General features: G+C 45.1%; 1 protein-coding gene across 2 annotated transcripts in view; it reads right to left on the bottom strand.

Moving 5' to 3' along the window:
• Positions 1 to 2520, bottom strand: part of Mro (maestro) — a 63740-nt gene extending 61220 nt beyond the window's left edge. For both annotated transcript variants that reach the window (XM_045144039.1, XM_045144040.1), the window contains exon 1: positions 2408 to 2520. The gene's annotated coding sequence lies outside the window, so the exon portion shown is untranslated. The remainder of the gene's footprint in view (positions 1 to 2407) is intronic.
• Positions 2521 to 12654: the final 10134 nt, after the last annotated feature.

Raw genomic sequence — 12654 nt, 5'->3', positions numbered from 1 at the left:
TCCAGCCCATAGAGGTCATATTTTTGAGAGACTCTAGGAGGCAAGTAGTTTCTTTGGCTAGGTAGACAGGAAAAGGGTCCTTGGTAGGTGCCTATATTCTCTATGAAATGTTCATAAATGGCGACCAAAGATGGCAGGAAGGACATCTCACTTCCTGGTTCTTCTACCCTGAGAACAAAGGGCACAGTGGCACAGTCTCCTGCAGGCCAACTCACCTGGAACCTGCACAGTGCTGGGCTCACACTCACTTTGGTCTCAGACTAGCCCAGGCTGACCTGGAATTCACTATGCAGTCTCAGGGTGGCCTGGGACTCACAGTGATCCTCCTACCTCAGCCTCCTGAGTGCTGGGATTAAAGGCGTGTGCCATCTCACTGGGCTCCTTCTTCCCTTTTTAATCAGTCTGGGACCGATGCCATGGGCTGGTGCTGCCTCACATCCAGGGTGAGCCTTCTTCAGCTAGGCCCGAGAGACCACGTGGAAAGCTATGACAGTGAAGGCTTACATTGTACTGGAGACCCCAGGATGTTGAAGATACTAGTTGTAGAGTGTAGCTGGCCCAAGGGAGAGGCTGTGTGTGCTGCAAGCAACACAGGAGCAGGACTCCCCAAGCCCTTTGGAGCCTAAGCGATTCCATCGCAAGCCCCACATGGAACAATGCCAGACACAGCCTGTGCCAGTGTGCTATTTCAGAGGGGTTTTTTTTCAAGGTAGGGTCTCACTTTAACTTAATTCACTAGGTAGTCTCAGGGTGGCTTCTATCTCATCTCGATCCTCCGACCTCTGCCTCCCAAGTGCTGAGATTAAAGGCGTGCACCACCACGCCCAGCTTGTTTTAAGTTTTGCTTTGGTTTAATCTTTCTTTGATGGATCATCAGTTTTCCCTTCCAGAATTGGAATGTTCACTCTGCCATTGTGCACTGGAAATATGTAACTTTTAATTTTTATAGTGCCTCACAGTTAAGAAACTGCCTTGAAGCTGGGCGTGGTGATGCACGCCTTTAATCCCGGCACCCAGGAGGCAGAAGGTAGAAGATGACTGAGAGTTCCAGGTCACGCTGGCACTGTGTGGTGAATTCCAGGTCAGCCTGGGCTAGAGCCAGACAATACCTCTGGGTGGGCGGGGGGAAGGTACTGCCTTAAGCCTCAGAGGAGACTTTGGACTTCTGAGTAATGCAGGCACTGGGGAAGATCACAGGGACTTTTGGAGTTGGATGGAATGTATTTTGCATCATTGAAGGTCATGTGCCTGGTGGGGGGGGGGACAGTGGCAGAACACTGTAGTCTGAATGTGAAATGTTCCCCATAGACTCATATATCTGAGCACTGGGTCCCCAGCTGGTGCCACTGTTTGGGAAGGTCATGGAACCTTTACAAGGTAGAGTCTCGTTGGAGGAAGAAAGTCACTGTAAGCATGCCTTGAGGTTTTATAACCTGGCCCTGCTTCTTGTTTATACTCAGCTTTCTGATTATAGATACAATGTGACCAGCTGCCTTCCACTTGTGCCACAGAACCTTCCAGCTATGACGGTCTCTCTCTATCCCCTCAAAACGTAAGCCAGAATAAACTCTTCCTCCTCAAAATTGCTTCTCATCGGGTATTTGATCACACCGATAAGAAAACACAACACTGAAGCTAATCATCACACAACCGCCTCAAAACTAAAGCTCTTTCTTTCCGGGGTGGTTTAGCTCAGATGTTCTCCATGAGCTGGTGTGTTCTGAAAACTTGGTTCCTAGCTCCTGGCAATTTGGGAGATTTCTACCTTTCAATACTTTATCTGCTTTTCAATGTTAAGGCTACATGACAGTTCTTTGAAAGCTTCTGCTGCCTATGGTTTGAATTTAAAATAACCCCCTAGGTTCATGTTTTGCAGTCAATCCCTAGTTGGTGGTACTATTTTGGGCAACAATAGAACTTTTAAGTGATGTAGACTGACTGATGGAAACAGGTCACTGGAGGTGGGTCCCTATTTCTGGCTGCTGTCTGCTTGTCAGCCCCCTGTGAGAAACTGTCATATTCCTCCACAGTTATGGACTGGCCAAACTCTGCCATGCCTGTCCTGCTATACTGGATTGCAACTTTCTGAAAGCAAAAATCAACCTCCCCCCCACCCCATAAGTTATTTTGGTCCACTCTTTTGCCATAGCGATGCAAAAGTAACTAGGCTGGAGAGCTGGCTTAGCAGTTAAAGTGTTTGCCTGCAAAGCCAAAGGATCCCAGTTCAATTCCCCAGTATCCACATATGCCAGATGCACAAGGGGGCACAGGCGTCTGGAGTTTGTTTGCAGTGGCTAGAGGCCCTGATGTGCCCATTCTTGCTCTCTCTCTGCTCTTTCTCTCTCTCAAATAAATAAGTAAAAATAAAAATAAAAGTAACGAATACACCTTTGTAGATCTTCCCTACCCGGAGGGCCTGGGCGGCTCCCATGGCACGTCTGTGGGCGGCTGCAGAGCAGTGCTCGCCTCCTTACGCAGCAGTGACTGTACACACTCTCCCTCGTCTTCCAAATGGCATGCCTCATGAAGTCAAGGAAGTGGATTTTGTATCCTTTTCAGTGTCTGGCAAATCTGTACATCATTTGTTAATCTGTTTGACCCACTGGAAGTGAATTTAGTTAACATTCTTTTAACTTAAATAGCTTCAATTAATCTTTTATGAATTTAGGTACATTTTATCAAGAAATAATGTTAATGATTTCTCAGACTATCATACTTTCAGTACAGCTATTTGTAGACGAGCTTTAATTATGAATCCAAGTGAATTTCATTCCGGAAGAACTTAGAGTGACTACTTGGCACTCATTTAAGGACGAATTCTCCTGGGGTGTAGTGGCTTATGCCTTTAATCCCAGCATTCAGCAGGCTGAGGTGAGAGGATTGCTATGAATTCAAGTCCAGCCTGAGACTACACAGTGAATCCCAGGTCAGTCTGGGCTAGAGTGAGACCCTACCTTGAAAAAAAAAAAAAAAAAAAAAGGAAAGAAAGAAAGAAAGGAAAAAGAAAAAAAAATAAAGAACCAATTCTTTTTCTTCATGGGAGTTGAGGGAGGAGAGGAACTCAGAAAGTTTAGAAACATGTTGACGGTCTCAGTAAATTAAGATAGAAATTAGATTAGAGTTTCGTGAGGCTGAGGAGAGGCTTGTGCAGAGATCCCAGGGAGCTGGTTCTCAGAGCCGATGGTGAATCATCCCTGGAGGCTTGCGGATAACAAACAGTGAAATCTGGCCAGCGTCTCACAGGGAGCACTGAAAACAGGTGTTTGTAAGGGTCCTGTCAGCCTAGTGGATGAAAAGGGTGATTGGGCTCTGGTTGGGTGCTATGGCTGCCCATCCTTGGAGAGTCACAGTTAGGCTATGACATCTGACCTTGACACAGAATGGAGAAGAGAAGGAACAGCAGGAAAGGGAGCAGTAAGAAGGAGAAATGAAACATTGCTCATCTCATGCAGCCCCAGAGTCTGCTCAGAATTGTGCAGTAGAGTACAAAGACTTGCAAGTTGCTCTACAGGCGCATAAACCTTTTCAGGCCCCCAACAGTTATGCTCTACCTACATATCTTTTCTATGTTATTTTTTTGTTTGAGAGAGAGAGAGAAAAAGGGAGGTAGAGGAGAGAGAATTGGTGCACCAGGGCCTCAGCTACTAAAATTGAACTCCAGACAATTGTGCCACCTAGTGAGCATGTGTGACCTTTCATGTGCCTCACCTTTGTGCATCTGGCTTACATGGTGTGGTGGTTTGATTCAGGTGTCTCCCATAAACTTAGGTGTTCCAAATTCTAGATTCCCAACTGATGGAGATTTGTGGATTAACACCTTCTGGAGGCAGTGTATTGTCAGGGGTGGGCTTATTTATAGGTATTATAGCCAGTTTCCCCATGCCAATGTTTGGCACACTCTCCTGTTCCTGTTGTCCACCTTATGTGAGCCAGGGGGTGATGTCCACCCTCTGCTCATGCCATCATTTTTCCTGCCATCATGGAGCTGTCCCTTGAGCCTATAAGCCAAAATAAACTTCTTTTTTCCCCACAAGCTGTTCTTGGTTGGGTGATTTCTACCAGCAATGTGAACCTGACTGCAACAATAAAGTGGTACCGAGGAGTGGGGTTGCTGCTAGACATCTGACTGTGTGGCTTTGGCCTTTTGGAGCTGATTTTCAAGAGGAATGTGGAAGGATTTGAAACCTTGGCCTAAGACGTTTTGCAGTGCTGTAAATACAGCTTGATAGACTATTCTGGTCAGAGTTGAAAGACCTGAATGCAATAAGAACTATGGACCATGAGGTTTGGCTTGTGAGAGTGAGAAAGAGCTTTGCTAGGACTGGGCTAGAGGCAGTTTGTGTGAAAAGCTTATGCCCATGTCCTGAGATGTTGTGCAGGGTTGCTTTGCATTGAAATGAAATGGTGTGAGCAGAGGGATATGGCACAGAAAGAAAAATCTTTAGGTTAACTGCTACCTGTTCAGCTGCAATTGACAAATTACAAGCTTTGAGATTGGGCCAGCTGACCTGCCCTGGGGCAACAGGAAGAATGTAGACTCTTTTGAAGAGGCCTGAGTGCTCAAGGAGTGTCCTGTTCTTTAAAGTCTGCTTTATTCTCCCCTGGGTTAACAAATTGACACCCTACCTAATATTGTGGAGTATGAGAAATGCAGGAAAGAGAGGGTCATTGAGTTTGAAACACAGTCTTGTGTTTTGGAAATGGCCATGGGCAGTGTGAAGCAGGTTTTCTGGATGCCTGCATAGAGACCCCATGGGGCCATGAGGATGAACCATGGATTGCAGTGGAGACCCATTGGAGATGCCAGGACCATGAGATGGCTGCTAAGAAAGCTGCCAGCCCTAGATGAAGTTTTCCAGGACCGTGAGTAGCCTAGCTGGAGGGGCGGAATTGGAATGCCAGAGACTTGTTACTGGTTAGAATTATCAGATTTGTCATTGACTAGAGTTGTTGGACTTGGAGCCACAGAGTTTGATGTTTTCCCCTTTTAAATCTTGTAGTGGTTGAATATTTCTTTGTCATGCTCAATACTATCTTTCATAGTGTGAGTGTTTATTCTGTGCCATTATGGGTTTTGGGGGGACTTTTTGGTATTATAGCTCAGTTAAAAGACCTTGGACTTTGGAGATGCTTGAACATCATTGGTATTGGATAAAACTATGGGGATTTCTAAGGTTGGACTGAATGTACTGCATTTTTTTACATCATGTATGGTTATCAGTTTATGGGGGTTAGGGGTGGAATGTGGTGGCTTGATTCAGGTGTCCCCCATAAACTTAGGTGTTCCAAATGCTAGATTCCCAGCTAATGGGGATTTGAGAATTGATGGAGGTAGTGTATTGTTGGGGGAGGGCTTATGGGTGCTATAGCCAGTTTCCCCATGCCAATGCTTGGCACACTCTCCTGTTCCTGTTGTCCACCTTATGTGAGCCAGCGGGTGATGTCCACCCTCTGCTCATGCCATCGTTTTCCCCTGTCATCGTGGAGCTGCCCCTTGAGCCAATAAGCCAAAATAAACTTCGCTTTTTTCCCACAAGCTGCTCTTGGTTGGGTGATTTCTACCAGCAATGCAAACCTGACTGCAACCCATGGGATCTGGAGAGAGATCAAACATGGGTCCTTAATCTTCGCAGGCAATCACCTTAAGTGCTAAGACATCTTTCCAGCCCAGTAAATACATTTTATAGCTAGCTATGTTTTGTTGTTTTTTTTTTTAATTTGTTTGGTTGGTTGGCTGGCTGGCTGGCTGGCTGGCTGGCTTTCCGAGTTAGGGTCTCGCTCTAGCCCAGGCTGACCTGGAATTCACTCTACAGTCTCAGGCTGGCCTCAAACTCACAGTGATCCTCTTACCTCTGCCTCCCACGTGGTGGAATTAAAGGCATGCACCACCATGCCTGGCTTTGTTTTTGGTTTTATGAGGTAGCATTTCACTCTAGCCCAGGCTGACCTGGAATTCACTATGTAGTCTCAGGTGGCCTCTAACTCACAGTGATCCTCCTACCTCTGCCTCCTGGGTGCTGGGATTAAAGGAGTGTGCTGCCAAGCCCTGCCAGCCACGGTTCTTGTAACGAAGCTGTAGAAACTGCTTGTTGTAGTTACCTTCTTGTTGCTAGGACAAAACACCCAGCCAGAAGAAGCTTATGGGAGGAAGAAAGGGTTTTTGTCAGGGTTACAATCTCAAGGGGATGTTTCATCATGGTAGAAAAAGCATGGTTCACATCTTGTCATGTGACATACCTCCTCGGCAAGGCTTCACTTCCCAATTTGCTACCCACTGGGGATTGAGTATGAAACTTAATCACAAACATATGAGGCTATGGGGAGCACTCTACATCCAAACTACCAAACTGCAGTGCACTAGCAGTATAGTGCTGAGCAGAGAGGGTGGGCAGACGTAGGAGGACTGCCAGCTCAGGCCATCCTGGGTTACTTAACAAGTACTTGTCTCAAAACACAACAGTGGCTGAAAAGATGGCTTAGCAGTTAAGGTGCTTGCCTGCAAACCGCAGGACCTAGGTTCAATTCCCCAGGACCCACGTAAGCCAGATACACAAGCTATGGTGCATGTGTCTGGAGTCCATTTGCAATGACTAGAGGCCCCATTGTGCCAATCCTCTCTCTATGCCATTTTCTGTCTCTCTCAAATAAAAAACAAAAATAGCAAACAAAAAACAAAACCAAGAGAAACAACAGTATGCTGAGGAGATGTGTGGTTAAAGATACTTGCTTTCCAAATCTGTCAGCTTGTGTTCAATTTCCTAGCCACCATTTAAAGCCTGACAGACATTCGCTTGTAGCATGCCTGCCCTGCTCATATATATATGTACATAAACATACTTTTTAAAAACATTTTTTAGCCAGATATGATGCAGGCCTTTAACCCCAGCAGTTGGAAAGTTGAGGTAGGAGGACCACCATGAGTTTAAGGCCAGCCTTGAGCTATGGAGTGAGTTACAAGTCAGCTTGGACTAGAATGAGACCCTGCTGTGGATATTAAAAAAGCAACAATAAAAAAGCAGGGGCTTCCAGTTAAGATGGTGGTGTAGGAACCATACCAAAGCAGCCTAGGAAAGAAAAAGCTTAAAAAGTTAAAAAAAAAAAAAAAGAAAAGAAAAGGAAAACCCACCAAAATACAGGGTAGGAGCTTAAGGTGCTAGATGTGGCTCTTAAGACTCTCACAGTATCTACAAAAGTGATCATTGATATTGGATTTGCCTGTTATGAGAGTATTCAAGTAGGCTGAGTGAACAAAATACAGGCAGATTCTCAAATTTAACTAAACAATGTACACCTTCAATGAAAAACATCACAGAGTATTTATGCAAGAGGAGGTATTATGACAACTAGATCCTCTAACAAAGTCACTGTCCCTTTAGATGTGTGGTGCCCCACACCCTTAATCCTGTCACCTAGGAAGTTAAGACTTCTTGTCTGTTGAGGTTCCAAGTCAGCTTGTGACCAAGTGAGACCCTTCCCTAATGAACAACAGAAGAGGAAACAAAGCCACTATAAATCAGGAAGCAACAAATAACAAGTCAAAAATATAGCTTATTTAAGAATGGCAAATCTGGGCTGGAGAGATGGCTTAGCAATTAAGGCATTTGCCTGCAAAGCTGAAGGACAAAGGTTCAACTTCCCAGGACCCATGTAAACCAGATGCACAAGGGGCACGTACATCTGGAGTTTGTCTGCAGTGGCTAGAGGCCCTGGCGTGCCCATTCTGTCTGTCTGTCTGTCTTCTCTTTATCTCTCTCTCTCTCTCTCTCTCTCTGCTTACAAATAAACAAATAAATAAAATTTAAAAAAAAGAATGGCAAATCCAACCATCCATCAGATTTAATATATAATTTATCCTGATATGGAAGGTGCAATTAGCACTTCTGATTCAAGCTTATATACCAGGCTTATTTGGTGGGTATTGACCTGGTGTTAATCCCAGTTACCTTTGGGATGATTTTGGTCTCAGTTATGCTGTGTTCCTGCTTGGGTCCCTCTTTGGTGCACTGTGGGTTCAAGTAGGCTGGCTGGGTCGCTGGATTGCTGCTCTGGTCACTGGTGCTGGGTGCTGGGTGCTGGGTGCTGGGTGCTCCCTTCCCTAGGTCTCTGATGCTTGCTGGTGCTTGTGCTGGCAGTGGGGGAGGGGAGCTGTTGATGGTGGCTCTAGTTTTCTCTCTGGTCCTCGTGATCTGCTCCTCCATTGCTCTCTGCGGTCCTCCCTTCACATTTCGTGAGTTTGTGAGGGGCTCTGGTGTGAGTAGGAAAGCACCTCACCTGGCTTTTCCTGTGGCTCAAGCCGAGCCTTGCAACTGTGACCCCGTGGACCAGGGGCCTCTGTGGTCTGGGTGCCGTATTGCTGGAGCTGCTTCTGTCTGCTTGTGTGGGCTCTAGACACTCTGGATCTCTCTACTTCTCTGCTATAGTGGATAATTTCTTTTTTTTTTTTAATTTTTTTAACCTTTGCTTATATCTTTATTGAAATTATACAAAATGGGTCCTCAAAGTGAAAAAATACATTATGTACAAAACCACTTGAGAGAGGATTCTGCTCCCCTGTTAACATGCAGTGCTTTCAACTGTAGCTGTAGCCTCCACTGTCCCCTGCACTGTTGCGTGGCTTTCAGCCTGATTTTCTGTCTCAACCTCCATGTTTTCCGAAACTTCATCTCCACTGGGGACAGCATCCCTTCTTCCTCCATTCGCCTCTAGCTGCTGTTTGGCTTTCTTTGCTTCATCCTTCCTGGGGCTCTCTTCCTCTGGTTTCCTCTTTTTTCTCACAAGATGGGAAATATCAGTCACACTATTCGACGAGTTGCAGTGGCTGGAGGCCCTGGCACTCCCATTATCTGTGTGTCTGCCTCTTTCTCTCTCTGTAGCTCTCAAACAAATAAAAATAAGCAAACAAACAAAATGAGGCTGGAGAGATGGTTCAGTGATTACGGCACTTCCCTGCAAAGCCTATCAACCCTGGTTCAATTCCCCAGCACCCACGTAAAACCAAATGCACAATGTGGTGTGTGCATCTGGAGTTCATTTGCAGCAGCTGGAGGCCATGGTGCACCCATTTTCTCTCTCACTGCTAGAAAGTAAACAAATTTTTGGAAAAAAAATTATTTTATTTACGAGACAAGAGAGCATGTATGAGTATGCCAAGGACTCTTGCCACTGCAAATTCCAGATACATGTACCACTTTGTGCATCTGGATTACCATGAGTAGCCAACAGGTTTTGTAAGCAAGCACCTTTAACTGCTGAGCCATCTCTCTAGCCCATTCTGCTAATTCTTTGTAACTCCTATTACTATGGTAAAATGGTATGAATCATGAAATGTCTGTGTCTCCTCCTTAGTAGACTGTGAGCTCCGTGCAGGTAAGACCAGTCCTATCTCCTTCACTCTTGTAGTCATGGTGCCTGGATTGATGGTTGGTCCCTAGTAGGTCCTTGTTACTTGTCTATTGATTTAATATTTGTTGAATAGGAATCAATGATCCCTACCCCATCCCTGGTGGATTAGGTGTCTTTTCTCTATGTCCCTCTAACACAATAATTATTTTTATTATTGTGGCACTGACATAACTACCAATAGGTGTGTTTGTTTTTTGCCTCTTTTTATCTCTTAGTCCTTCACCTGCCACCACTCCCCGCGCCCCAACCTCCATCACCTGAGCTCCCCTTCAGGATGGAGTGATTGTATGCTTGAAACCAATGGAGTCCAATGGGGAACGGAATGGGTGGAAAGTGAAGACGCTTCAGTGGAGCACCCGAATGCGGGAATCCTCAGGGGACCAAGCCTGGGGCAGAGTCAAGTCTAGTGCTGAGTCTTGAGGATCGTGCTTGGTGATGAGGCAGGAAGGGACAGAGCAAAGGTGAAGTGTATGCTGGGAAGAGCGTTGTCCCAGGAAAGCCAAGCAAATGGGTCAAGCAGGAAGGGAGAACCCTGGGGTCAGATTTTGCAGAACAAATAAGGAAGTTGAGGATTTTTTTAAAAATGTCTGAGCCGGGCATGGTGGCGCATGCCCTTAATCCCAGCATTCATGAGGCAGAGGTAGGAGGACCTCCATGAGTTCGAGGCCACCCTGAGACTACATAGTGAATTCCAGGTCAGCCTGGGCTAGAGTGAGACCTTACCTAAAAAAAAAAAAAGGTAAGTCATGGGCAGCTTGTGGACTTCTTGCTCAGATACTAGAGAGAGAATGGGCTTGCACCAGGGCTTCTAGCCATTGCAGTGGCTGAAATAGTATTTTCATAGCTGACTCAAAATAAGATTCTCTCCCTTCCTCAACCTTGCCCAAGAACTACTGTTATTGTCCAGGCCTATTCAGAGAATACAAATAGTATATTTAAATATAAACAAGTCATTTTTTCTTTACAAAGGAAGCTAAAATCTGTTTTTCTACTAATAAAAGGTATAAAGTAGTTTTTGTGTGTGTGTGTGTGTGTGTGTGTGTGTGTGTGTGGTCTTTTTTTGTTTGTTTTTTTGCTGTTGCTGTTGTTGTTTAGGTAGGGTTTCACTCTAGCTCAGGCTGACCTGGAATTCACTATGTATTCACAGGGTGGCCTCTTACCTCTGCCTCCTGAGTGCTGGGATTAGGGGCGTGTGCCACCACGCCAGGCTAAAGTGTTTTTCACAAAGATTCTCTGTAGTTGACGTTCAATAATGTGTTCTACAGCAATTACTCCAACTCAGTATGTCAGTCATAAATTACTCTTTGGCATGTCTAACATCATGTGCCTCTGGTGTAGGAAACATGTGGACAAATTCCTCTGGCAAGGAACAGGAGATAACTAATACATGTTTCCTAACCTTTGAAGCTGGGAACTCGGGCCACTTTTCAAACTGAAATCAACCTCCACAGTGTTAGCCAGTTAAGCCCTCTGTGTCCCAATGTGGCTCCTTCCAATAAATGGTAACCCAGGTAACGTTGCCCCAAGCAAAGCGTCATAAAACTGAGTTCACTGGAAGTCACAGAAGATGTGGATGAAGACTGTTTGCATTTAACCTTGGCACTAGAGATCTCACTAGAGACACTGCCCTGGTAAACGTCCCCTAGCTGGTTGAATTCACAAATTGCTGACAGGTGATGTGGGGTTCTTAAGGTGCACTTAAAAAAAAAAAAAACTGATAACCTAATGCAGAAATACCTAACCATAAGTAGTGTGTACACTTGGATTAGGAAATGATTTTCAGTAAATTATAACTGGAATTTAACATTTTAAAAATATTTTTAAATTATTTTATTTATTTATTTGAGAGACAGAAAGAGGCAGAGAGAGGGGAGAGCTAGAGAGTGAAAGAATGGGTATGTCAGGGTATCCAGACACATGCGCCTCTTTCTGCCTCTGGCTCATGTGGATCCTGGGGAATTGAACCTGGGTCCTTTGGCTTTGCAGGTAAGCACCTTAACCACTAAGCAATCTCTCCGCCCCTGGAATTTAACTTTTAATTCTATTATAATTGTGAGAGACAAACTACCAGCATTGCCAGAAATCTTGGGTTTTCACACCACTTTACAGGTTTTGAAAATATTTGAAATATCATTGTGACTAGTTACAAGGCTAACCATTGTTTTTTTGTTTTTTTGTTTGTTTGTTTTTTTGGTTTTTCAAGGTAGGGTCTCACTCTAGCCCAGACTGCTGACCTGGAATTTACTGTGTATTCTCAGGGTGGTCCCAAATGCACGACGATCCTCCTGCCTCTGCCTCCCAAGTGCTGGAATTAAAGGCGTGCACCACCCATGCTGGTACCATTGGGCTTTTTAAAAAATATTTTTTATTTATTTATATTTATTTATTTGACAGAGAAAGAGGCAGAGAGAGAAAGAGAGAGAGAGAGAGAGAATGGGCGTACCAGGGCCTCCAGCCACTGCAAACAAACTCCAGATGCACGCGTCCCCTTGTGCATTTGGTTAACCTGGGTCCTGAGGAATTGAACCTACTTCTTTTGGCTTCACAGGCAAACGCCTTAACTGCTATGCCATCCTTCCAGCCCCCATTGGGCTTATTTTTTTTTTAATTTATTTATTTGAGAGCGACAGACACAGAGAGAAAGACAGGTAGAGGGAGAGAGAGAGAATGGGCGCGCCAGGGCTTCCAGCCTCTGCAAACGAACTCCAGATGCAAGTGCCCCCTTGTGCATCTGGCTAACGTGGGACCTGGGGAACCGAGCCTCGATCCGGGGTCCTTAGGCTTTACAGGCAAGCGCTTAACCGCTACGCCATCTCTCCAGCCCCCCATTGGGCTTTTTTAATGCATTATAAAATAGAACATTAAGCACAATTCTGGAGTGACACATGCCTTTAATTCCAGCACTTGGGAGACAGAGGTGGACTGCTATGAGTTCAAGGCCACTCTGAGACTACAAAGTGAATTTCAGGTCAGCCTGGGCTAGATATCAAGACCCTACCTCGAAAAAAAAAAAATTACTTTGGGGGCTGGAGAGATGGCTTAGCAGTTAAGACACTTGTCTGTGAAGCCAAAGAACCCAGGTTCAATTCCCTAGTACCTATGTAAGCCAGATGCAAAAGGTCTCACATGCATCTGGAGTTCATTTGTAATGCCTGGAGGCCCTGGTACACCCATTGTCTCTCTCTCAAACAAATAAAAAAAATTTTTTTAATTACTTTGACAACTCCATTTCACTGCATTGGATTCTGCAGT

The sequence above is a fragment of the Jaculus jaculus genome, chromosome 2, assembly GCF_020740685.1.
Source record: "Jaculus jaculus isolate mJacJac1 chromosome 2, mJacJac1.mat.Y.cur, whole genome shotgun sequence".
Lineage (NCBI taxonomy): Eukaryota > Metazoa > Chordata > Mammalia > Rodentia > Dipodidae > Jaculus > Jaculus jaculus.
Note: the sequence above shows the minus strand (reverse complement) of the source record. Positions and strands in the feature narration are given on the sequence as shown.